The sequence below is a fragment of the Onychostoma macrolepis genome, chromosome 18 (assembly GCF_012432095.1).
Source record: "Onychostoma macrolepis isolate SWU-2019 chromosome 18, ASM1243209v1, whole genome shotgun sequence".
NCBI classification, from domain to species: domain Eukaryota; kingdom Metazoa; phylum Chordata; class Actinopteri; order Cypriniformes; family Cyprinidae; genus Onychostoma; species Onychostoma macrolepis.
Genome location: NC_081172.1, coordinates 13,918,012 through 13,943,282, shown reverse-complemented (window position 1 = coordinate 13,943,282; position 25,271 = coordinate 13,918,012). Strand labels below are relative to the sequence as shown.

Genomic DNA, 25,271 nt, shown 5'->3' with positions numbered 1-25,271 from the left:
TATTTTGATTAAACAGTTGATTTAGGAGTATTCAATTGCTGGAATTTTACTACGTATTAATTAAATTGTGTAAATCTTAAAAAAAGGCTTTTAAAAAAAAATTTTTTAGTGCAGGCTTATCATTATTATTAATTAAAGCTAAAACCATAAAAAAAAAATAAAAAAAAATCATTAACGTTTCAAAACCTTTTTTTAATAAAGTGAAATAAAGTTTAGGTTTAAGATTTTTAATTTATTTTATTTCAGTTATTATTTCAGCATTTCTCAATTTGGTTTACGTTGAAGTGCTAAAGTAGCCTTAAAACTAATGAACAATAAAACCTAAATCTAGATATATAAATAACAAAAAAAAAAAAAGACAAAAAAAACGCATATCAAAATTACTAAAACTATAATTATAAAATGAAAAAAACATAGCTGAAATTTGACAAAATTAAAACAAGGGAACAAATTAGAACATCTTGGCCAAAGTTTAACTAAAATGAGGTAATGGATAGAATGTGGCTACAATTTAATAAGCGGTGATATCTATTGTTTCTTGTTCATGTCAGGCCATGTTCATACCTTTTTCTTTTAATTCTGCAACACAGATTTGTTTTGCTGACTGTGGTGTGGAACTCCATCTAAAACAGTTTAAAATTTGTCCACACACACACACACACACACACACACACACACACACACACACACATATATATATATATATATATATATATATATATATATAGCTGGGACAGAAATGCTTTTCCATAAAAAAAGAGAATGCAGCAATATTCCACCTTTCCTGGGCAGGAAATTATATCATGACATTTTTATTTGCCATCTACAGAAAACATGAGTCATTTGTAACCCATTGGTATTCCTTCCAGGCCCCTCTAAATAATGATATAAAGGTGTTAAGTGTGTAATGATGTTATGTGAATACTGAAAGCTGATATTTAGGCTTAGGTGGCTTCATAATTGGTTCCAAATGCAAACATTCAGGCCTCTTTTGGAACCTACCCCCAGTTTTCCCCTAGCAAGATTACCCAATCACAAATCAGAACATCTGGAACACCTCAGAAATAAAGTAATCAAAATCAACGTCAAGCTGCTCTATGAAGTTTATTCCCCAGAGTGAGCAATCTGGCTCAAATCCTATAGCAGTTTTCTATGCTATATGATCATTTATTTCAGCATACATCTGTTATCGGTGAATCTAGTGCTTGGCTCAAAAGTTCTACGAATTCAGATTGACAGTGCTGTGTGACAGTTTCCTTGCTGGGTTATCATAACCCTGGACGTCTTTCCTTTTTTCCCTACTGGATCTGTTCTGCACAGCCAGATATGTTGTAAAAAAAAGTTGTAATTGATCGCTGTTATCTCTGAGCTCCTCTCTTTTCCCTTCAGGCAAGTTCTCTCACTTTCCATATTGCTCCTGCCTGAGCTGTCCTCTGGTTTATATGCAACTGTGATATACTCACAGAAGAGAGAAGGGGGGGGGGGGGGAAGCCGGCTGATTGAGGCTGGCATGCCGGTGAAATTCTGTAGTCTTTCTGCACTGAGTGATGGAGAGGGAAAGGGAGGCAGTGGCGGTGGAGGTTGTGGGTGGGGGGTAAACCCACCCACTGTCAAAATGCACACAAACTTAACAGCCCATGGAGCACTGACAGTCACCACAGCTGTACATTTTACGCTATGTGAAGCCCAATAATTAGCACCCAGATTTAAGCGAGGGAAGGAGGGAGAGAGAAAAATCAGTGCCAAATATGCACACATACAAGCTTCCATCCATTACCGTGCTCACCACAGGCTGTCGTCCATGGCTGTACCCCATCCACAGCTCCCTCCCTCTCTTACTCTCTCTCTCTCTTTCTCTCTGCGAGAGGAAAGAGCCAGGCACTGATTTCATATGATTTGTGTCACTGTTACAGTTGTCAGCTTGAAGCTGTCAGAAAAGAGCTGCGTTCTTCCTGTGCGAATGCAAACATGCCAGTCCTGCCTCGTACGAGACACTTGGATGGCAGTCCAGGAATATCTCAGCATGTGTTTTTCTTCCTCTGTAACCAGACAGCTGTTCGGGTCTGGGAATATATTGTTCAAAGACAATAGTTGAATATTTGATGTGTTGAGCTGTGCCTAAACTATAAAGACGGATTGAAGAGGCTTCCTCGGAGCAAAACAAATTTCCTAAAAAGGCACAAGACATGAGCGAAGATTATCCAAAATGCGCATTTAAAGGAACAAATGATAACACGTTTTACCCTGCGTGCTATTATCAGTAAAATTCCCAGCAAAGCCCCATTGACAGTTTAGTCTTTAAGCTAAGGCGACCGATATTCGAATAAAATGTCAGCCTGCGCTAAGATCCATAGAGTATTGATGTTGAGAAGAGGGGGAAAAAGACTGCGTTTGTGTATTTTGTCCTACAGGCAACTATGGCAGGACGAATCAGTAGGCCTCAGGACAAAACTCGCTGTCACAGGAGATGGAGAGCCTGGCCAAGCACATTGACTGATTGTTAGCATTAGCGACTGTGAGTGTGATTAATATGCTAGCTCCTGCTGTAACTCTTCAGGAAAAAAGAGTGAGAGAGAGGGAGAGGCAAAGCGAGATGCGTGTTGCTTAAAAACTAAACAGAGGTGACTATATATCGCCCTCTATTTTAAAGCCGAGAGTGCCTAGACGGGGCATGCGGGCCGCTGAGGCAGAATGAATGACTGTGTGATTCCAGGTGCGAGTACATTAATTTTTCAAGCCTAAATAAGACTGACTATGTAAGCAGGCCTTAATGAGCTTGTTGTGTGGGTTGCTGAGAGAGACAGAGACTGAGACTATGTTTCAGCACTGCTCACACATAATTGCTACACTATGATGATGATGATGTTTTATTTTTATTTTTTTTCCAGTTTTGAAGCCCCCAGCATCTGCTTGATTGTAACAACTCACAATGCCAGTCCCCTGCTAACACACAATGCTCCTTAAACAGTGAGAGCTGTACTCAGCCACAAGCTGTTGTGCCATTCCGTAGACAATAACTCCGATGCAATAATCCCTGCAGTGATGTATTAAAATAAACTTGTTTTAAAATAAGTTTGTAATTATCTGTGATGCTGTAGCGCAGTTCTTAAAACCGGACCAACACATGTTGTTTACCTATACAAATTTTTATATATATATATATATATATAAGCTTTTGTTTTGGGTATTTGAGAAACTCTTGAGTGATGCAAATGAATCATGGCCACCAATCCCATAAGAAATAAACTTGATTTAGCTGTAGTAAATTCTGCAAGCAATTGGGTAGTTAACATGAGTTACATTTAGGTAGCTGACAAGTCCTGTAATGTGGTACTAATGCCATTTTTAAAAAGAATTTTGCTAATCATTTGGTTTATAGATGGTTAGATGGGTAGACAGATAGACAGACAGGAGTAGATAGACAACTGAATTATGATGTATGCATATTATTTTAAAAAGCCTGGATGGAATATTTGTATTTTTTTAAATTAATTTGTCACACCACGGGACAATTTAAAATAAACTAGTGAAGACAAAAAAAATTAAAGGAATATTTAAACCAAAAATCTTTTTGATTTTTAATCATCATTCACTGCATTCATGAATGTGCACACACACACACACACACACACTGTAAGTGTGAATGCATGCACAACATAAAATAATTACTATTTTATTAATATTTAACTATATTTTGAAAATCTGTGGTCGTTTTGTGCACCACCATAACATGGAATGAGAAACTGAATTTTTAAATATGTGCAGGGTAGCTTTACCTGCTTTTACCCATTTGGGTACATCACCAGCACTAAATTACTTCGGCCTATCACCTCAGTCAAAATAAGGAATAGCCCTTTTTACATTGAATAGACCAGATTGATTGCACTTTACAAACACGTGTCATCATTACACGGATCTGCACAGCTAAGAATACTGATTCACCCTTGAGTCCGTTCACAGCCATGAATGATTCAGCAGAACAAAGGCATTCATGATTGAAATTTTTCATCCAGCCAGCTTGTTCTCCCAGCATCTGCAGTGGGTTCATCTGTGTGCCACCGATCCAAGGTTCAACACCTCCCCAGTCAACTCTACGGAGGAAAGAGGCCTGCCAGAATGAGGAATGATGCTGTGGTGCCGTGATTATTAGGATTAATTGTCTTTTAGTAGTGTGTCAGAGCATGTTGGCCATAGCAGAGGCAGTCACAGATAATGAGGGCCGTTGAGGGGGCTTATTGTTTTCTCTTAAACCACACTTCAACAGAGGCATGTTTTAAAAGCGCTGTCAACGCCGCTGAAATTGCACTCCTTCGACTTTGCAGTCAGTGCCAAAGAAAAACAAGCCTGTGAATATGACTGTGGGCTGTAGATGTGCAGTCATTCTCCAATGTGTAAGCATACATGCATAACTTAGGGTATCACTGGTAGTTTAAAATGATGCCATAACTATAATGTTGAAACGGTTTTCTGCCGCCCACCCCCCATCCGAACACCTGGCACAGTCGTAGGCGGCCATGAGATAATGTGACCTCTGCACTTCAATACGTTCCTCTTGACCTCCTACACGTCATCATCCTTGATTATCTTAACAGCCTGATCCCTTATGCGCTAGGCTTTGATCGCCCATGAAGTCAAATCTTGACAGAGATTCATGAGCGACAGAGTGAAATATTTCACTGTCTTTTGTCTAGGATTGCTCTGGAGGGATTATAGGGGTTTTACAGTCACGGCTCTTATGCTCCACATGACAGCGTGCACCTGGACTGTTCAAACAAACATAAATGAGGAATTTGGGTAGATGGACTCATGAGTTACGTTTATGCTATTTTCAGGCCCTTGTCGTTATGTCGTCACATGTAAAATTTATGATGTTACTTATTCTGTATTATAGCATATTGATCAAAACAGATTTTTGGTTCAGTAAAATTATGCTTTTTGTTTGTTATCAAGTAGTTAGGCATAATCTTTTATCTGTTTTGTGTATTTTATTTTTTTTCTTGGTAAAATAAGCTAATACAAAACTGCTTGTTAATATTTGAAAAACTTTTCCACCAAATCAAAGTTTTGTTGTTCAACCAGCATACAGAAAGAAAGAAAAAATCAAATAGAGGACGTCTGCAGACCCTCTTGAGTGAGGTCCATAAGTATCTTAAAATAACATAATTTTTTGACAAAAATAGGTCAAGTTGGACCTTTTAGTAATAGGTCAGTATTTTTTATTTTTTTTATTTTGAATATTTCAAGTTGTATTTTTGGTATTTATGGATTAAAAATGCATGGTATTTGTGCTTTTTTACCTTGAAAAATATATTTGTAAACTTTCTCTTTTTTGTTTTATTTAATTTTTTTTTTACTTAGACCACTACACCTTTTTTGAGTTAACTCTTTTCGACATAATTAGTGTTGAGCACCAAATCAGCATATGCTTTTTGAAATATCAGAAAGTATCAGGAATGCCTGCTGATAATTTAGCTTTGCCATGACCATAATAAATTACATTTTGAAATATATTAAAATAGAACTTAGAATTTTAAAATATTATTGTTTTTACTGTATTTAAAATAAAAATAAAGGCAGCCTCGATCAGCATGGTGAAGACTTCTTTCAGAAACATAAAAAAAAAAAAAATCTTACCAACCAAGTTTCTTTTGTTTATCATAGATTCTCTTGACAGTACATATCATTGACCCTTTTAACAACCTGTCCAAGTGAAGCTAGTTGCAGTTTAGCACCTTGTTCTCAAAGTCAAATGGACATTTTCTGAGGAAAGTTACAAATAGATGCTTCACTGCAAACAAAGCATCCAAACAGCTGTCACTTCCAGGGCTGTTCATTCATCATTATTAGATAATATGCAGGGAATAGCCCCTGAAAACCTCTATTACCTCTCTGTACTCTGCGCAAGTGCAGCACTGATAACAGATGAGGCCAGGCTTCGTATAAAATTAAATTGCTTGTTTTTTTTTTTATATATATATACTGGTGGTTGCAATTAATGGTGGTAAAAGGCAGTGCAGTCCCACTGCTTTTAGGTATGTCTCCTATCATCCCCTCCAGGGATGGCCCTATCAAATGAAGGCTCCTGCGTGCAGACTAGTAATTTGGATCTGTTCTTGTTCCCAGAGACCTTTTCAGTAACTTTAAAAAAAAAAACTTTAAACACGATGAGGAAATCTGTCATTTTGTTGCTATTAATTTTGCACCTGATTAAGCAGGTCTGCTTGACACTTGTCAAAACACAACTTTAGGGGGTAAGTGTACAAAGCGCTTAGGGGGGTGTATGTGATTAGGGCCTAAAATCAAGTTTTTTGTAAGAATAATTAGCTGTAGGACATTTGAAGTAGTCTTCAATATGATTTCTCTGCAGCTGATGTTGTTCATGTTAATTTGATTTCAAGTGATCGCTCTCTGTGTCTGGCTGTTCAATTAAACTGGTCTTCTAGAATGTAGATTGACGGCTCCTTAACATGACGGCGCTACATTACAGCAATTTACTCAGTGTTTTTTTTCCCCCTTAGACATTATACTGTATTACTGAATTATTTGCATCATTTTGAGTGCTTTGACTGTAAGGTATTTTCATTTGAACTGAATGGAGGTTTTAGCGTAAATGTAATTTGTACGTAGTTGGATTGTGGGACTGTACGATTCAAGGCTAAAGTAAATATCCTTGTGGCTATTTCTGTCCATATTATGCTATTAAAGCAGTTCGCAGCTACTCTGGTTTTGGAATTCACTCCCAAATGTGGTGTTCCCTCAGGTCAGTTGATCTAACATTGACACTTAATGAAGGCAGCGAACATGAACAAATCAGAGACTGTTTTTCTCTCTCAGGCTTTAAAAGGGATGTCAAGGATGCAGGCTTCCCCCGTCCAACTCTGCCCTGCAGTGGAACTACGTGCTCCCTATTCTAAAGAGCAGTTCAAATGCCAAATTGTGCTTTTCTGAGACATATTGCCCACACCATGTGGTAACATCACTGTTTGTGTGTATGCATGTTTGCGCTTATACAGTGGGCTGGTGTCGGCACAACAGATAGTCACGAACCTAGAGGATTCAGTTTACCATTTCAAAGACGCCTGTTTTTTTCTAAAGTTTACACACACACACTCGCAAGCGCACTCCCACATGCTGCTTCCTCGGCTTATCGACGTGCAACGTGGGCTGCCGAGGCTGGCGCGAACAGATGGGAGGAACAAACCAGTGCAAAATAAAGTTAAACTAGAACAAAATGACTGCACGAGCGCTGCAGCTGCCCTTTGTTTGCCAGGAAGGTGATCCTCAGCATCTGGGGTTGATGGAACGCATGATTAAAATTACCAGAGGGAATGATTAATATCTTCTTAAAGCGCAAACTTCCAGCTTATCAATCATCTCATTACACCGCAAAAGTTAATTGTCTGCGGGGAGGGTGGGGGTCCCTGAACCATGAAAAAGTGGCCCGCCCCTCGACATGTTTACTTACAACAGGACAGACCTGGGAACTCAACTTGTTTATCTGTGAGAGAGTCCACATCAGGCTCAGGGGTATGGCACATTAAATCACTCAGTGTGTTATGTCTCTCAAATGTTGAGGTAACGTAATGGTCTGGATGTAAAAGCATCTTCTTGTGCTCCGTAATTTACTCTCCTGCAATATTAGCTGTGTACACCGAACATGTTTTTGAATTGCACTTTGCTTTTTCCATATTTTTTTATGTAAACATGCACTAGACAAACTTTTTACTCTTGCGCTTGTTTTTTTGCATCTTGCGTGTCTTTCTAAAAATGTAGCATTCCAAGTTAAAAGTTGTTAAACTTATTAAAAACCAAAGCCTTTCTAGATCTTGCTTTTTTTTGCATTCCACTGTGCTGCTTTTTCATTGTTTTTTTATCTCACGCACAACACACCTTTCTAAAAACATGGCATTTAAGTTAAAAGATATTCTACTTTTAAAAAAACAATGTGTTTGTATTTCAGTTTGTATAAGAGTTTTTTTAATCGTTTTTCGAAAAATGCACTAGACAGACATGTTTTACTGTTGCATTCATGTCTTTTGCAGTGTGGGCGTCTTTAGCTTCATCTGGCGCATGACACATCATTCAAAAACCAACAAGTTAAAAGTTTAACTTTAAAAAATTGTCTCTAGAACTTGCATATCTTTTCATTCCACTGCCTTCATTCTCGCATTTCTGTGTGAATGACCCCCTATGGCTGCAGCAGCATAGAAGTTTAAAAGTGTTTATACAGTAAATGCTCTTGAATTAAAGAGATAGTCCACCCATATTTTCCCCTGCATGTCGTTTGACTGTTTCTTTTTTTTCCACCATACAATGAATGTCATTGAGGTTGTTTTGCTCCACATTGACTTTCATTGTGTGGACAGCAACAACTGAAACATTCTTCAAAACATCTTCCTCAGTTCTCCACAGAAGAAAGTCAGTCATACAGGTTTAGAACGACTGAGGGTGAGCAAATGATGACAGAATTGGTGTTCGTGGCCGAAATATTCCTCCTATATCTGCAGCTCTAGGTGTATAATGAATGGAGATTGGCGGTGGATAGGAGGGTTCTGGTATTTCTGCCGGGGCTACGAGGGGGTCTCTCCTCACTCCGCGGCCTGGCGTGCCCTTGCCTTGCCTCCCTCCCCCTGGCTGCCGGTGTGTCCTCCTCTTTGCCCTCTCTGCTCCGCTGCGCTCGCTCCCGTCTCTCTCCCCCACCTCTCCCTGCGTGCCTGCGCTGCTTGAGCCAGCTGCTCCCACTTCATCTTCTGCAGCGTCACTAGCTGGGGTATTAATCATGTTTTTCGAGGGGGACACTCTGCTATTTATCTCTCTGACACTTCCAGCATTCGGAGCCCCGTTGCTGGGCACAGCCCATTGAGTAGTAAGATTACACATTACCGCGCTCCATTGCCTCTCCCTGCCCTCTCCATTGACTGGCTGTTCAACAGTGGCATTGCGCTCGCACCATTGGACATAATTTATGCCTTACATGTATGAAAAAGCCCATACCGGTCCTTTTTCTCGCCGCTCTCCCATCTTAGCGCTTTAAGTTGAGCTTAAACGTAGCATGTGGGCCTGTAATTGTTGCTATCCGTCTGTGCCTGAACTACTGTACATCAGCAGGCACGCAGGCTAATATCACCATTACTGTATGTTTACTCACAGTGATGGCACAGAGCAGCAGCGAGAGATGTGAGACATCGAACACGTTAGATGGTACTCACTTAGCGGCAGACTGCCAACACACGGTTGGCCTTTATACAAGCTGTTAGGTAGGTTCTGTCAGTTCAAGTCTGTCAAATGTGCTTTTATACACCTAGAAGAACTATCCAGCAGTACAGGACTTTGTGAGGTACTGTACTGCAGGTGACGTGACACTCAGAAGGCCCATTTGATTATCGCCATTACACTTTGTTACACTGCATTGCTTGTGCATCCATGTATTTATAGTGTAGACCTCTTTTGGAGCGTTTGGGGAAGGGATGAGCGTGTGAATATAATTTCATCCCTCGTTCTCACCGTAATGAATCTATACTTAGAGAATGCTGTCCTTCTGGTTGCAATTGTGTATTAATGATTTCAGCGTGAGGGAATCTGTGGGAATTGAAGCATCTGTTAACTCCAATTACCTTGTGGTGACCTGCTTTCGTAGTCTGGAACCGCGCTGAACCGAACTGCTGCGAGAGTAAATAATTCATGTATTTGAGATCTTTTAAGCGCAATTTGCTGTTTGTGGTCTGTGAGGAGAAATAATTTAGAGAAAATGAAATATAATCAGCAGTGAAGAAATATATGCTCAGGTTGTGAAAGCGTGCGATGTTGAGTGTACCTCATGTTCAAATAATAGAGCATGCCACTTGCAACACCTGAGTCATGGGTTCGATTCCCAGGGCCTGCATGATAGGGTTTAGATTTCTAGTTGGAGACTAAAACTTATTTTTGGATTTCTTTTGATGAATTTATTTTTATTTAACTTTTAATTCTGTTTTCTTATATTCAAATTCAAATTTATGAGTTGTGCACAACTCTTATGCAACTGATAAAATATGTACTTTGAACGCTAAGTCGCTTGGAATAAAAGCATCTACCAAATGCATACACTACTTTATTGTTCAAAAGTTTGGTGTTTATGAAAGAAGCCTCTTATGCTCACCAAGGCTCAAAAATATAAGTAAAACAGCAATATTGTGAAATATTATTACAAATTAAAATAACTGTTTTCTATTTTAATACATTTTTATCACAGATATTAATTAAATTTATTCCTGTGAGGGCAAAGCTGAATTTTCAGTCATTACTTCAGTATCACATGATCCTTCATAAATCATTCTAATATGCTGATTTGGTTCTTTAAAAAAAATAAATAAATAAAATAAAAAACATTTCTTCTCATCACATTTTAAAACTTTTTTTTTTGTGGAAACTGGGATATACTGTAGGCTATTTTGCAGGATGCTTTGATGAATAGAACTTCAAAAGAACATCATTTTTTGTAACAATATAAAAGTTTACTGTCACTTTTGACCAATTTAATTTAACTTTGCTAAATAAAGATATTAATTTCTTTTAAAAAAATGTGTTTTGAACAGTAGTGTAAATGTGAAGTAGCTAGCATCAACCTGTAACACTGAAATAACCAAGGTTAAAAAAAGTAAATATTCAGTGGGGTTCTGGAAGTTGCACAGCTAGGACTGGTATGGTTGGCAGATGGCTGTGTTGGGCCAATGAGAGAAGCACATGGAATCATTTCAGGGTTGAACGAAAGAGTCTGTTCCTCGTGTGGCTGGTAGAAAGAGGTGAACTTCTGAAAATCTGGTTTCACATTTCAAGTCAGAATAGTTTTTTAAGCAAAAATGCATATTGTGTTTGGACTGCTCTGTCTCGCTCTCTCTGCCCTGACTCACACGTGTAGGAGATTTGCTTGTGATACTCGGGCTAGTATTTGGCTGGAAAACGCGGTCGCTTCCTTACCTATATCAGTTCCCCCAGAGTCGACTCTGTGTTTCTGTATTGTAGTCAGAAAATAGTTGAAAGATTATAGATGCACGTTCCTCACACTAATACCACCTGACATTCTGGAGGAACCCGAATCATTTCATGGTAATTTGCCCTTCACTTATCTTGTAAATCTTTGTGAAAAGAGTGAGGGGGTGATAGGTGGTCATTAACAAGAGAAAACAGCCTGGGGCAGCTCAAGGGTTTAAGAGACCAGACTTTTTTACTCAACCCCCCTCTTTCTTTTCCATTTCCTCTCTGCATCTACTCCCTCATGGTAGAGAAGTTGGAGCACAAAGTTACAGGAGATGTAAAAGAAGAGTACAGCTTAGGAAAAGAACATTCTAGCTATCCTATCAGCATGTGAGCATGCTGTATCACTTTCCAATCATAACTGTTTTCTTTGGCCTGGGGACTCCAATGGGCCTCCAGAGAAGTGATTACAGTCAAATAGAAAATCCAACCCATAAACTTTCTCTTTTTTTTCTTCCTTCCTCCCTCTCTTTCTCTTCCTCCCCCTTTTCTCCCTCTCTTGCCTTTCTCGGGGGACTCGTTGAAGGCACATATGGTTCAAATTCCTAGTGTGAAATAGGCCTAAACACCAATTATTTTATGGTACAAACACAGGGGAAAGATTTTCAGGCTTGTAACTTCTTACCGTAGATTAGCCTTGCTTAAGTTTTCTTGTGCGTAAAAAGGGAAATAAAAAAGATATTTTATTGCAGACTTTTATGTCTGAGTTATTTCAGTTCTCCTTTATTCTAGCCCTGTGCTTTTATAGTGCTGTGTCACTGCAGGCCCTCCCCAGTCATGGCTCTTCTAGCTTTGCAAGGCTAATCTGAAACAGGAAATAGCCGCATCAGTACGGAGGGGGGTGACATGACTGCTTACATAGCCTATAATTGGTTGATTTCTGAGTCCTGTGAAATGGGAAAGTTGAGCAGGGAGGTTTAAATAAGAGCATAAAGCCCAAAAATGACTGACTAAAGCATGTGTGAGCTCTTGTTGGTCATGCACTGATCTTTTATGCTTTTCGATAACTTTTTCCCCAGTATTACAGTTCATGTTCTGTTTGGATGAAGTTTTGTTAGATTTGAAATGTTAGATTAAGGGTATAGTTCTCAAAATGAAAATTCTGTCAAGATTTACTCCCCAAACCCATATGACTTACTTTCTTTTGCAGACCACAAAAGGATATAAATATAAAATATCTATAATTTCTGCAAAAACGTAGCCCATAGTGCATGGCTACACTATATTCCAAGTCTTCTAAAGCATAACAAAGTTTAATATTAAATAATTCAGTATTAAGCATTTCAGTATTAAGCAAACATTAAGGAAAAGTATTAAAGAGAAAAAAACTTGAAATACATTTTTCAGTTTAATAATTTTTTGTTTCAGCTTTTAAGCAAGATATTAAGTTTTTAAGATAAATATTATGGAATGACACAATGTTTTTTTTTATTTATATTTTATAGGGGTAGACCGATTATCGCAGCCGATATTAAGCATTTTTGTGATTATCGGTATCGGTCACTTTCAAAACCGATGTGCCGACAAAATTATTTAATTTTGAAACGTGTTATTTGGCTCTCAAAGGCAGCAGCAGACGTTGCTCAAGTTGCAATAAATCACAATCCACTACACTGAAGTTGCAAAACACCTCAATATTATCTATTTATGGTTTCCGCGATGGGGAAAACCCGGACAGAATCACAGAATCCATTCATATAAATGGAATTTACTGTATTTCGCGGAGTCACAGAATTTGTCAAAGTTTGGATGAATTAATCAAAAGTAGGTCAGTACACTTAAATCGACTGGCGCTATGGACTAGTATCTGTAAATATTAAGCTGCAAAAAGACTATTTAAATATGAATTCTGCATGTTCTGCGTGTCTCTGTATATGTGAATGGCACAGACGCGCGGTTTTGATTAGTACACACACACACACACACACACACTGAAGTGTGCGACGCTCGCGGTGTTTTCAGCATCTGCCGTCTTAATAAACGAGGACATAAATACATGCACAACAACCCCAGAACTGCTCTGAGAGTTACTTCATGAGCATTTGACCGTTTCATTTAAGTAAAACGATCGTCATATCATATACATAGGCTATACAGAAACTTAAGAGGTCCTCATTGCAACCCGTCAAAATAAAAGTTCGGTTTATCTACTAATACTACTACAACAATTACAACTTTTGTTTAAAAGAATAATCACACAATGCGCTATTTCTTCCATGTTTTAATTTTAATGGTAAACCCATTTCTTTGCCAAAAAATATTTTAACTCTCATTTGATTAAAAGATAAATGGAATTAATGTTTTATGGCTTCATTTGCACTGCACTGTAAATTAAAACTAATGGAAATTACTGTCACATAGGCCAAGATTAAGATACTGTCACATAGACCAAGATTAGGACGACAGAAATTGTGACATTTCAATAGGCTATTGAACCAAGTGTGCCTATAACAGGCTATTAGTGTTATAGTTTAATTAAAATAGCTGTCTTCTTCGCAATTTCTACAGTGGAGTTGCAAAACACCTCAATATTATCTATTTATGGTTTCCGCGATGGGGAAAACCCGGACAGAATCACAGAATCCATTCATATAAATGGAATTTACTGTATTTCATGAGTCACAGAATTTGTCAAAGTTTGGATGAATTAATCAAAAGTAGGTCAGTACACTTAAATCGACTGGCGCTATGGACTAGTATCTGTAAATATTAAGCTGCAAAAGACTATTTAAATATGAATTCTGCATGTTCTGCGTGTCTCTGTATATGTGAATGGCACAGACGCGCGGTTTTGATTAGTACACACACACACACACACACACACTGAAGTGTGCGACGCTCATGGTGTTTTCAGCATCTGCCGTCTTAATAAACGAGGACATAAATACATGCACAACAACCCCAGAACTGCTCTGAGAGTTACTTCATGAGCATTTGACCGTTTCATTTAAGTAAAACAATCGTCATATCATATACATAGGCTATACAGAAACTTAAGAGGTCCTCATTGCAACCCGTCAAAATAAAAGTTCGGTTTATCTACTAATACTACTACAACAATTACAACTTTTGTTTAAAAGAATAATCACACAATGCGCTATTTCTTCCATGTTTTAATTTTAATGGTAAACCCATTTCTTTGCCAAAAAATATTTTAACTCTCATTTGATTAAAAGATAAATGGAATTAATGTTTTATGGCTTCATTTGCACTGCACTGTAAATTAAAACTAATGGAAATTACTGTCACATAGGCCAAGATTAAGATACTGTCACATAGACCAAGATTAGGACGACAGAAATTGTGACATTTCAATAGGCTATTGAACCAAGTGTGCCTATAACAGGCTATTAGTGTTATAGTTTAATTAAAATAGCTGTCTTCTTCGCAATTTCTACAGTGGAGCTATGAAGACAATTAAATTATTTACACTTATTATATTATAATTATGAGAGGTTATGCTATTACACATACATTTCTAACATGTAAATTATTGAAGCTAGGGCTGCAACAACGAATCGATTAAATCGATAAAAATCGATTACTAAAAGAGTTGGCAACGAATTTCATAATCGATTCGTTGTGTCGCGCGACGCGGAGACGTTTGATTATTAAAAAAAAAAAAAAAACTTTAGTTGAGCGCGGAGCGGAGTGAACACACTCGGTCTCTCTCGCGCACTGATGCTAGCAGAGTTCGGCGCCTCATAGACAGGGCGGAGCAAAAATTAAAAAAAACGAGCGGAGGTAGAGGAAAGATACATGGCGGAGGCAGAGAAATCCGTGCGACCCAAGTCATCCAAGGTGTGGGAGCATTTCACACTAAATAAACAGAAAAAGTGTGTTAATTGCAAAATATGCAAAAGCGACATGGCACGGGAGCAGGGGCGGCGTTTCCGTATGGCAGTTGCCATACCCTAGCCCAGTCAGGTGCTGTGAAAAATTATCCAAACTTGAGTTATTATTATTTTAAATCAGAGGGTTTTAAAAAATAGTTAACCAATGATAAGCATTAAAAAGAGCTTGTCAGTAAAACTTCGTAACGCCATTGGATCATCAAGCTCTCAGCGAAACCTCGTAACTTCACCCCGCCTCCATTCAGATGGACGCACCGCGCACAGCCTGGAGGAGACAGATCTCCGCTTTTTCGCAACGCAATTACATTGCAAGACTAAAGACACGTTTTTATTCACTTGCCTTTTTGGACCATTCATTTTCAATCTGTTGTCATGTATAGCTACACTGCAATAAAAGCTTTTCTTACTTAGTAATTTTGTCTCGTTTCAGTCAAATATCTAAAAACCTTAAATCAAGATTACGAGACAAGAAAAATGGCATGAGAAAATTAAGTGATGCTTAAAACTTCTGTTTGAGATTATATCTCATTAAGATTATTTTTCTTACACCATTGGCAGATAATTTTGCTTGTTTTAAGCAAACAATCACTTAATTTTGAGGTGTTTTTCAGAAAATAAGACAATTTCTTATGCTATTTCATGTGTCTAGTAAATGTATCTTGATTTAAGATTTTTAGATATTTGGACTGAAAACAGGACAAAACTACTAAGTCAGAAAAGCATTTTTTGCAGTGTATATTCTGTGCTTTGTCCCATATAGGTTATTATTGACAAATATATTTGTGTGTTGTACTTTAATTTACTTTTAATTTAATTTTAAAGTTCTTTTACAGCACTTGGTCATCTTAAGCTGTGTTCAAATGTGGTGTATAAATGAACCTTGCACTTACTACAATGATGGTAATAATTTAATGAATAAGCTTCAAGTGAACTTGAGAGAGAGAGAGAGTGTGTGTGTCAGTGTGAGAGTTTGTGAGTGTGTGCGTCTGCAAAAGTGTGTGCGTCTGCGAGTGTGTGCGTCTGCAGTGTAGTGTAGAGAACAAGTTCTGACATTCAAACAAATCCTGTTAAATTTTCTGATTTGTATTGTTCTTTATTTTTTATAAATTATTTATTGTTCTGGCAGCTCAGGTGGCACTTTATTTAAAAAAAAAAGTGTATATATTTGGCAGATGTAAAGTATACATGTGTATGTTTTTTGTGTTAGTCCATTTTTATTTTTATTTATTATTATTATAACAGCTCAGGGATGTTCAAGGAGCAACATGTTTGTGCACTTTCTAAAGATTTTTGTTCTGTTTTTGAATAAAGGGTTGGAAATGAATGCTTTTCTTGTTTTGTTTTTTTAATCCGATTCATTGATTAATCGAAAAAATGATCGACAGATTAATCGATTATTAAAATAATCGTTAGTTGCAGCCCTAATTGAAGCCAAATACTTACATTTCCCTTAATCATGAAGCATGCAGTATGCACTTTTAACTCTCTCTTTATATTACCCTTATTGTAGATGGATGCATGGAGGAAGACAAGAGTAAGAAGTGCAACCCACACCAGGGAAGGCAATTTTTGTCAGAGCCCTTGTTATTCTTAATTTTGACATTTAATTTTCATTTTTACACCAGACATGTATATCGGTTAAAAATATCAGTTATCGGTCTACTTGTTCTGTAATAATCGGTATCAGCATCGGCTCTGAAAAACACATATAGGTCAACCCCCTAATTGATAATAATAATCTAATCAGCATATTAGAATTGAAAATTAAGCTTTACCATTACAGAAATAAAATGCATTTTAAAAGAGAAAATGGTTTTGTTTTGTAATTGCACATTTTGATATTTTACAATCTTACTACAGTATTTTTACTGTATTTTGGTCAAATAAATGCAATATGGCATATATGTGAACAATATGATAATATCTGACACATTTTTATTCAATAGAAATATATTTATATCGCTGGCTGCGTAGTTCAATCCATTTTATTAAACGGACACATTTAATCTTCCAATTTTAATCTTCAGAATGTGTCAAACGTCTTGTCTAGTACAAATACAGTGTTGTTCTTGTGCACTCGCTATGGCCTCCACGTGGTTATATATTTATATTATCTGTGAACATGGGCGTTTGGGGAAGATAAGCAGCACTGAAGCTGTGGTCCTTCTCGGCTGGTGTCTGCAGAGATGCTGTGAGTGTGCCTCTCACATGAAAGCCCCTGACCTGCTCTCAAAAAGCCAAGAAATGGAGCCCAGAACAGCACTCTGATAACAAGGATCTGGCTTCAAACATTGACAAAGGATAACATCAAATGCCCCTCTGTGTATGTGTGAGTGTGTATTTGAGTGTGTTTGTGCATGTCCTTGGACATGCCCTATCTGTAGGCCCTCCGCATTTTACCCTTTAATGATACTGTACATGGCCGTGGCCACAATATAAGGACTTAGATTCACCTCTCTTTTGATGAACTGAAATTTTCAGCAGAAGAAAGGAGGCAACATTTTCTAGAGGAATTCTCTGAAGGCAGGAAGATGAAAAGGGCAGCAATGACTATGTGCCGAGAACGGTATCATAGGTACCCGAGCACGGATAGAAAGCTCCATTCTTCTGCTGCAATTTAGGACATCAGTGCCCCACAGGATCACAGTTGTTTTGAGTACTTTCAAAGAGACCATTGTTTGTTTAAGACACCTGTACCCCTTTTTAAGCACTTTGAAGCCCCTTCTTTTTTGACATAAAGAATTTGGTGAGTGGTGTTTATATTGTGGTGCAGCATCAACAGTACTAACCATTAAAAGAGTTCACCCAAAAATGAAATTTCTGATGTTATTTACTAACATTTATGTGATTTCAAACGGCTGCAAAAGCACCATAAAAGTTTAATTAAAATGGTCCATACAACTTTTGCTCTATATTCCAAGTCTTCTGAAGCCATGTGATAGCATTTTGTAAGACACAGACCAAAATTTAATAACCAAAAACAATTTTTTCCTCATCATTTAATTGCCCTCATGATATCCCAGTTGTATGACCAGTCGTTCTTTCTTCTTTGGAACACAAACAGATAATTTGTTATTTATTTATTAAAAAGAACTAGTGCTGTCAATAGATTAAAAAATTTAATCGCATGGACTATGATTAATCATGATTAATTGCAAATTTTAAATACTAGGATTTACCTCCTAAATGTGTTGAAAAAGAAATGCATGACAAACTAGTTTAAGGAAACAGAACCTTTCACACTTCCGCCAGGTATGAGACATAATCCTTATTATTCTTTTATCATTATTCTTTTGTTTTTATTCAGCCATTATCAACCTTTAAACTGGCAATTTTAAACGTTTACCAAGCCACATCGCTTCAATCCCAGTATACATTTACACAACTATTATCAAAAGTATTTCTAAATAAATACAACAAAAAATTTCTTGCAACCTTACATGAAGTAGGGCTGGGTGATATGGCCTAAAAAAAAAAATCCGATTTACGATTTAATCTGCAGATGACAAAGAAATTGTTCAAAACAAGTTTTAACTTTATTTTGTTTTGATTTTCCCTTCTGGGATTTGATATGGATTTCCCTCATGGGGTTAAAGTGCAATCAGAAACAACAAGATTTGCAGATCATGAGCAAAACTGACAAACATCTAATCTTGTAAAATGTGTGGTAAATACTGCCGCACCATAGTATAAACACGGATGTGCGATCACCAATCTCGAAAGTGAAAGTGAAACTAAAAAGCAATCATGCATTCAAAAGCAGTTGCAATGCATAATAGAGGCTCCCTGAATCCCGCAATGTTATATACAGTATGATGATCACCCAATGATAAAACTGCGAAGGAAAGAAATGTACATTTTCCTCCCATCTTGTATTTATTCTCCGCAGTAAGTCAGTGTCATGGACATAAATGCAGAGCAAGTTTAAATATCTTTCTAGTCTATATTTCCATTTTGTAATCCCGCTGTTTTGGGTATTTAAAAAAAAAAAATAAATAAATAAATAAATAAATAAATAAATAAATAAATATATATATATATATATATATATATATATATATATATATATATATATATATATATATATAGACACTGACTGTTGTTCATATATTTATAATCTCATTTGGCATGACGGCAGACGCTGAAAACACTGCGTGCTTCAGTATGTGTGTAGTAAACAAAACTGCGAGTCTGTGCATTCATTCATAACATATGGTATTTTTGCAGCTTAACATTTACAGATACTAGTTCATATTGCGATTTGATTTAAGTGTAATAACCTACTTTTGATTTATTCATCCAAACTTTGACAAATTCAGTGGCATTCCGTGTTATACAGTAAATTCTGTTTTTATAACTAGATTCCGTCCGCGTTTTCCGCATCGCGGAAATCATAAAGCCCTGATTGCACCGTGACGCTCATGTCCAGTGTAGACACGGTGTGAGTTTTTTATGGGTTATAGTCCTGCTTGTTTTTTTTAATGTTTTTATGAAATCTCTGTATTGCTCATCTTATTATTTACTGCCATGCGAGCCACAAATTAAAGCTTGGCAAGCCGCAAGAGTCTCGTGAGCCGCGCAATGAGTAACTTAAGGGATCCGCATTCCGCAGTACACGTCATTTTCTTTCCTAACACGTTGGGATGCGGCGGATTGCTGGGGAATCACGAAACCCTACCTAAACTCTAATATGGCAAACGCACCCAGACGCGCTGGAGGGCCCAGAGGGGATTGTCGGCGGATGTTAAAGTGAAAACCGATTTTCATTCAAATAAATCGATGTAAACTACACATTCGAGTTAATCGATAAAATCGATTTATCGCCCAGCCCTAACATGAAGTATTATGACACAATTCATTATGAAGAAGAATTGGACCTGTTCTGCAGCTGCATTAGAGCTAATATTAGCATCATGCTTCATAAGACAATTTATGAGATTAATAGTGCACTTTTTCTCAGAACTCACTTCAAACCACCATCGAGTGTTTGTAATAACTTCCTTTTACGATCACATGTGGAATTTGGTCGTTTACTGTTGTTAAAATATGCTATTTATAGCCTTTTATATCGCTGCACAAATTAGCATTTAAGATGTACACATTCCAAGAAAATCACATACAAATATCCTATCGTAATCGTGTGTATTACAGTGAGGAAAATAAGTATTTGAACACCCTGCTATTTTGCAAGTTCTCCCACTTAGAAATCATGGAGGGGTCTGAAATTGTCATCGTAGGTGCATGTCCACTGTGAGAGACATAATCTAAAAAAAATCCAGAAATCACAATGTATGATTTTTAACTATTTATTTGTATGATACAGCTGCAAATAAGTATTTGAACACCTGTCTATCAGCTAGAATTCTGACCCTCAAAGACCTGTTAGTCTGCCTTTAAAATGTCCACCTCCACTCCATTTATTATCCTAAATTAGATGCACCTGTTTGAGGTCGTTAGCTGCATAAAGACACCTGTCCACCCCATACAATCAGTAAGAATCCAACTACTAACATGGCCAAGACCAAAGAGCTGTCCAAAGACACTAGAGACAAAATTGTACACCTCCACAAGGCTGGAAAGGGCTACGGGGAAATTGCCAAGCAGCTTGGTGAAACAAGGTCCACTGTTGGAGCAATCAATAGAAAATGGAAGAAGCTAAACATGACTGTCAATCTCCCTCGGACTGGGGCTCCATGCAAGATCTCACCTCGTGGGGTCTCAATGATCCTAAGAAAGGTGAGAAATCAGCCCAGAACTACACGGGAGGAGCTGGTCAATGACCTGAAAAGAGCTGGGACCACCGTTTCCAAGGTTACTGTTGGTAATACACTAAGACGTCATGGTTTGAAATCATGCATGGCACGGAAGGTTCCCCTGCTTAAACCAGCACATGTCCAGGCCCGACTTAAGTTTGCCAATGACCATTTGGATGATCCAGAGGAGTCATGGGAGAAAGTCATGTGGTCAGATGAGACCAAAATAGAACTTTTGGTCATAATTCCACTAAACGTGTTTGGAGGAAGAAGAATGATGAGTACCATCCCAAGAACACCATCCCTACTGTGAAGCATGGGGTGGTAGCATCATGCTTTGGGGTGTTTTTCTGCACATGGGACAGGGCGACTGCACTGTATTAAGGAGAGGATGACCGGGGCCATGTATTGCGAGATTTTGGGAACAACCTCCTTCCCTCAGTTAGAGCATTGAAGATGGGTCGAGGCTGGGTCTTCCAACATGACAATGACCAAGCACACAGCCAGGATAACCAAGGAGTGGCTCTGTAAGAAGCATATCAAGGTTCTGGCGTGGCCTAGCCAGTCTCCAGACCTAAACCCAATAGAGAATCTTTAGAGGAGCTCAAACTCCGTGTTTCTCAGCAACAGGCCAGAAACCTGACTGATCTAGAGAAGATCTGTGTGGAGGAGTGGGCCAAAATCCCTCCTGCAGTGTGTGCAAACCTGGTGAAAAACTACAGGAAACGTTTGACCTCTGTAATTGCAAACAAAGGCTACTGTACCAAATATTAACATTGATTTTCTCAGGTGTTCAAATACTTATTTGCAGCTGTATCATACAAATAAATAGTTAAAAAAATCATACATTGTGATTTCTGGATTTTTTTTTTTAGATTATGTCTCTCACAGTGGACATGCACCTACGATGACAATTTCAGAGCCCTCCATGATTTCTAAGTGGGAGAACTTGCAAAATAGCAGGGTGTTCAAATACTTATTTTCCTCACTGTATCTTATATAATCTATAGTGGCTGTTGTCATGTTTATTTCTGCTGTGTAAAGACATGTATGCTCTGGCTGAAACTCACGTTGTTTGTGATGTTACAACCGGCGCCTCTCCGTTCTTAAGTTGCCAGGGATACATTCCAAGTATAATACACATTAGTAAAAGGATCTATTTTCATTTTATTTGCCAATATACACTTTGGGTGGCCGCGGTACATTATAAAAGTAGCCCAAAAAACTGCATCCCACCGCTCTGTAATTTTTTCCCCCCGTACCTGTAAATAGCCCAATTGTGCCACTTCCCTGGCAACACTGTACCCTCATCACACAATGATAGATAACCTTCTGCGCTGCGATGCCGATGAAGGCAAGAAGTTGGGGTCAAACCTTATCAAACGATTAATTTGCGTTAAAAAAATATTAACGAGTTAAAATATTTTGATTAATCGCATGCGTTAACGCGTTAACGTTGACACCCCTAAAAATAACCCATTTCTGTGAGTCCATATAATGCAAGTGGATAAGTACCTTAAAGTTGACTCTTCAGAAATCATGCAAAACAAACCCGAAGGTACTCCATACGATCCCAGTTGATGAATCAATTTCTTCTGAAGTGAAATATCAATTTTAATTTCTGGATGGAAAAACCAAATCAGTCCAATTCATAAATCAAGTAGTGCACAAGTTGTATGGACCAGTTTTATAATTTTTTTTTTTTGTTTGTTTGTTTTTGTCATTTTGTAGCATACTGTAACAGCCCCAGTCCTTATTCACTTTCATTATAAAGTGACCGGCACATTAATTCATGTTCATGTTTTGTTTCTTATATTGGTTTGGAACGACAGGAGTAAATTATTTTTCATGTTTGAGTGAACTATTTCTGTAAAGAACTATGATATTTTTTTCAGGATGGTTTGTTTTGCCACAGACTATTATTCCACCACAGGCATATTCAATATGAAATTCTTTACATATCTTAAACAGCAGTTATATGTAAATAGATAGGGAGATAATTATGCTTCCCTATTGAGTTTTCACCTTTTTCCCCCCCTATTCTTTGTGATTATTACGCCTGAAAGTGTGCTTGTGTGCCAAAACCCTAGGAACTCAAAGCGAAATCAGGGCAGCAATAATGCTCTAGCATGATGAATCACCCCAATCTGACAAAGATTCCTGGAGGATGAAGGGTTCCTCTGTTACCAAATCTCCTGTTGATTCTGATCCTGGTGTGTAACGCGTGACCCACCTCGCTGACACTCTCTTTTCTACTGCATCTGAGCCTCAGCTTGCAGGAGAGGCGATCCAAGCTTTTGCTAAATGAGTTTTAGTCTTTGAATTGAAGGAGCGGAAATGTAGATCATTTACCTGTATGAATACGATTTCGATAGCCCTTGAAATACATGAATGTGTGAACAAGAATCTTGCCAGGAAACTGATGTAAATGTTAATGGTTGTGGATTTACAGTGTGTGTTGTCCCCAAAGTTTGTCTGCCATTGAATGTAAGGTGGAGGTCATGTGCTGTGATATTTGACATACATTATGGAGTTTGCATAAAGGCTGATAAACAGTGTTATGGACTCCATAATCTAATTACTTTTCATCATTAATTAACAACACAGAACATCTGCATGTTTGATCAGTGTAATTGTTTAACAGGTTGTGTATAACACGTTCATATCTGAACTGAAATTGCCTTTGACCATTTCAGATTTACAAAATGATATAAAATGTTATGTATTTATTATTTATGTGTTCAAATAAATAAATGTTAATGTTTCTCATTATCAATGTTGAAAGCAGTTGTGCTGCTTAATATTTTTGTGGAAACTGTGACACTTTTTTTCAGGATTTTTTGATAAATAGAAATTTCTGAAGAACTGCATTTATTTGGCATACATTATTTCACTGAAATATATTGTTACATTATAAATGTTTTAACTCACTTTTGGTCAACATGCATCCATGCTAAATAAAAGTATAAATTTCTCTAAAAAAAAAAATCAAGTTCAACCACAAACCCTCAAATGGACATTTCAGCCTTTCCACAAACTATAATTAACTTCTTAAAAATTGTACAGAACTCAAAATGAAAATATGCAGTTATTTATTTTTTATTTTTTTGTCTTTTTACAGTCCGAGCTGCAGATATCAAAAAGGATTCTTAAACAGGAGGAATTCTAGTTAAAAAGAGGAAGGTGGAGAATTATCGATCCCTTATCCCGAAGGTGTCTGCCTTATGCAGATGTCCCAAAGGTGCACCAGAGAAGGGTAAATTAAGCCCTTAAATGTGCAATTGGCAATAATGAGCTATCATTACTCAAATTACAGCAAGCACTGATTGGGTTTAAAGTAATGAAGAAAACAACATGATCAATCATCATCAGGTCCTGAGAGCGTCGGGGTGGTGGCCGAGCCCTGCACCCACATTGCTGGAGCAGAGCTCCATCTTCAGGAGCCAGACTGGAGCAGATACAAGAGCCCTCCAGCATACGAACACATGTGAACATCCTTTATGAGATTACAGTCGAACCTCAGATGCTGCCCAGCACGCAGAGATCATATCATATATGGCAGACGTCCACCTTTGTCATCTCAGTGAGGCAAGTTTGTTCTCCTCTGTTATTGTCATCAGTGAATTCTTGCCCTCCATAAGTGCATGTATCGCTCTTAAAAGAGTAGTTCACCCAAAAATTAAAATTCAGTCTTCATTTGCTCAAACTCAGTGTTTTTTCCATACAATGAAAATCAAGGGTCACTGAAATTTTTTATTTACCAGCATTCTTCATAACATCTTGTGTATTACGCAAATAAAAAGTCATACAGTTTTGCAACAACACAAGGGTGAGTAAATGATGACAGAAGTTTACATATTTGGTTGAACTATCCCTTTAAGAAATAATTAGAATAATTCATTATCTCTATCGGCCACCCTTTATTTTAAAGGCTCTCTCTCGTCATTGTTACCTGGAGATTGAATTGCTTTCGAGAAAGGATATATTAAATAGTAGCTTTTTATAATCCAGGTTTTAGCGAATGGCTATACCGCAAAAGAACTTGCACCACCTATTATCATTTTAATACTCCACCACACTTATTTCAGTCTGGCTGCTGACAAAATGATTTTTTAAATAAGTAGTCTTAGGAAAGAGAAAGTCATTTATGCCACAGTTCACCAGCCGATAACTTCAAAAAGATAAGGGAGTCACATAATGGAGTGAATTTTAAGTCATATTAAGAAGAATATGCAGATGATGGCCAGCGAAATGCATGTGGCGATTAAGTGATTTTATGAGATGAATAATGTCGAGTTGAGTCTTTCTTTGTGTGGTTGTTGTAAAAAAGCATTTCCCCATAAAGAGCTTTAGAGGGGTAGTTAGATTTCTGTATGCGTGATTTTTAATGCGTCATATGATTTGAGAGAATTTGTACCTTTGTAACTTTTAAGCAGAGAGAAATCAGTCTGGTTCATCGCAGTCTGAACATGGACTTCTTCTTGAACAATTCGCCTCTACACTCTTTTGACGTTCTGGAACAAAGTTTTCTCGCAGATCCATTGGTGGCCTGGAATTAGTGTGCATGAAGGCTTCTGAAGTTGCCATCATCAATAATGAGGTCTCATTTACACAAATTACTCCGAACGCTGATTAGGTATTATCTAACGGC

General features: G+C 37.6%; 1 long non-coding RNA gene across 1 annotated transcript in view; it reads left to right on the top strand.

The window, feature by feature from the left end:
• The window catches only part of LOC131524361 (uncharacterized), a 36,107-nt gene extending 11,908 nt beyond the window's left edge, over nt 1-24,199 (top strand). The window contains exons 2-3 of the long non-coding RNA XR_009266971.1: nt 23,742-23,876; nt 23,993-24,199. This is a non-coding gene — a long non-coding RNA (uncharacterized LOC131524361). The remainder of the gene's footprint in view (nt 1-23,741; nt 23,877-23,992) is intronic.
• The last annotated feature ends 1,072 nt before the right edge of the window (nt 24,200-25,271 follow it).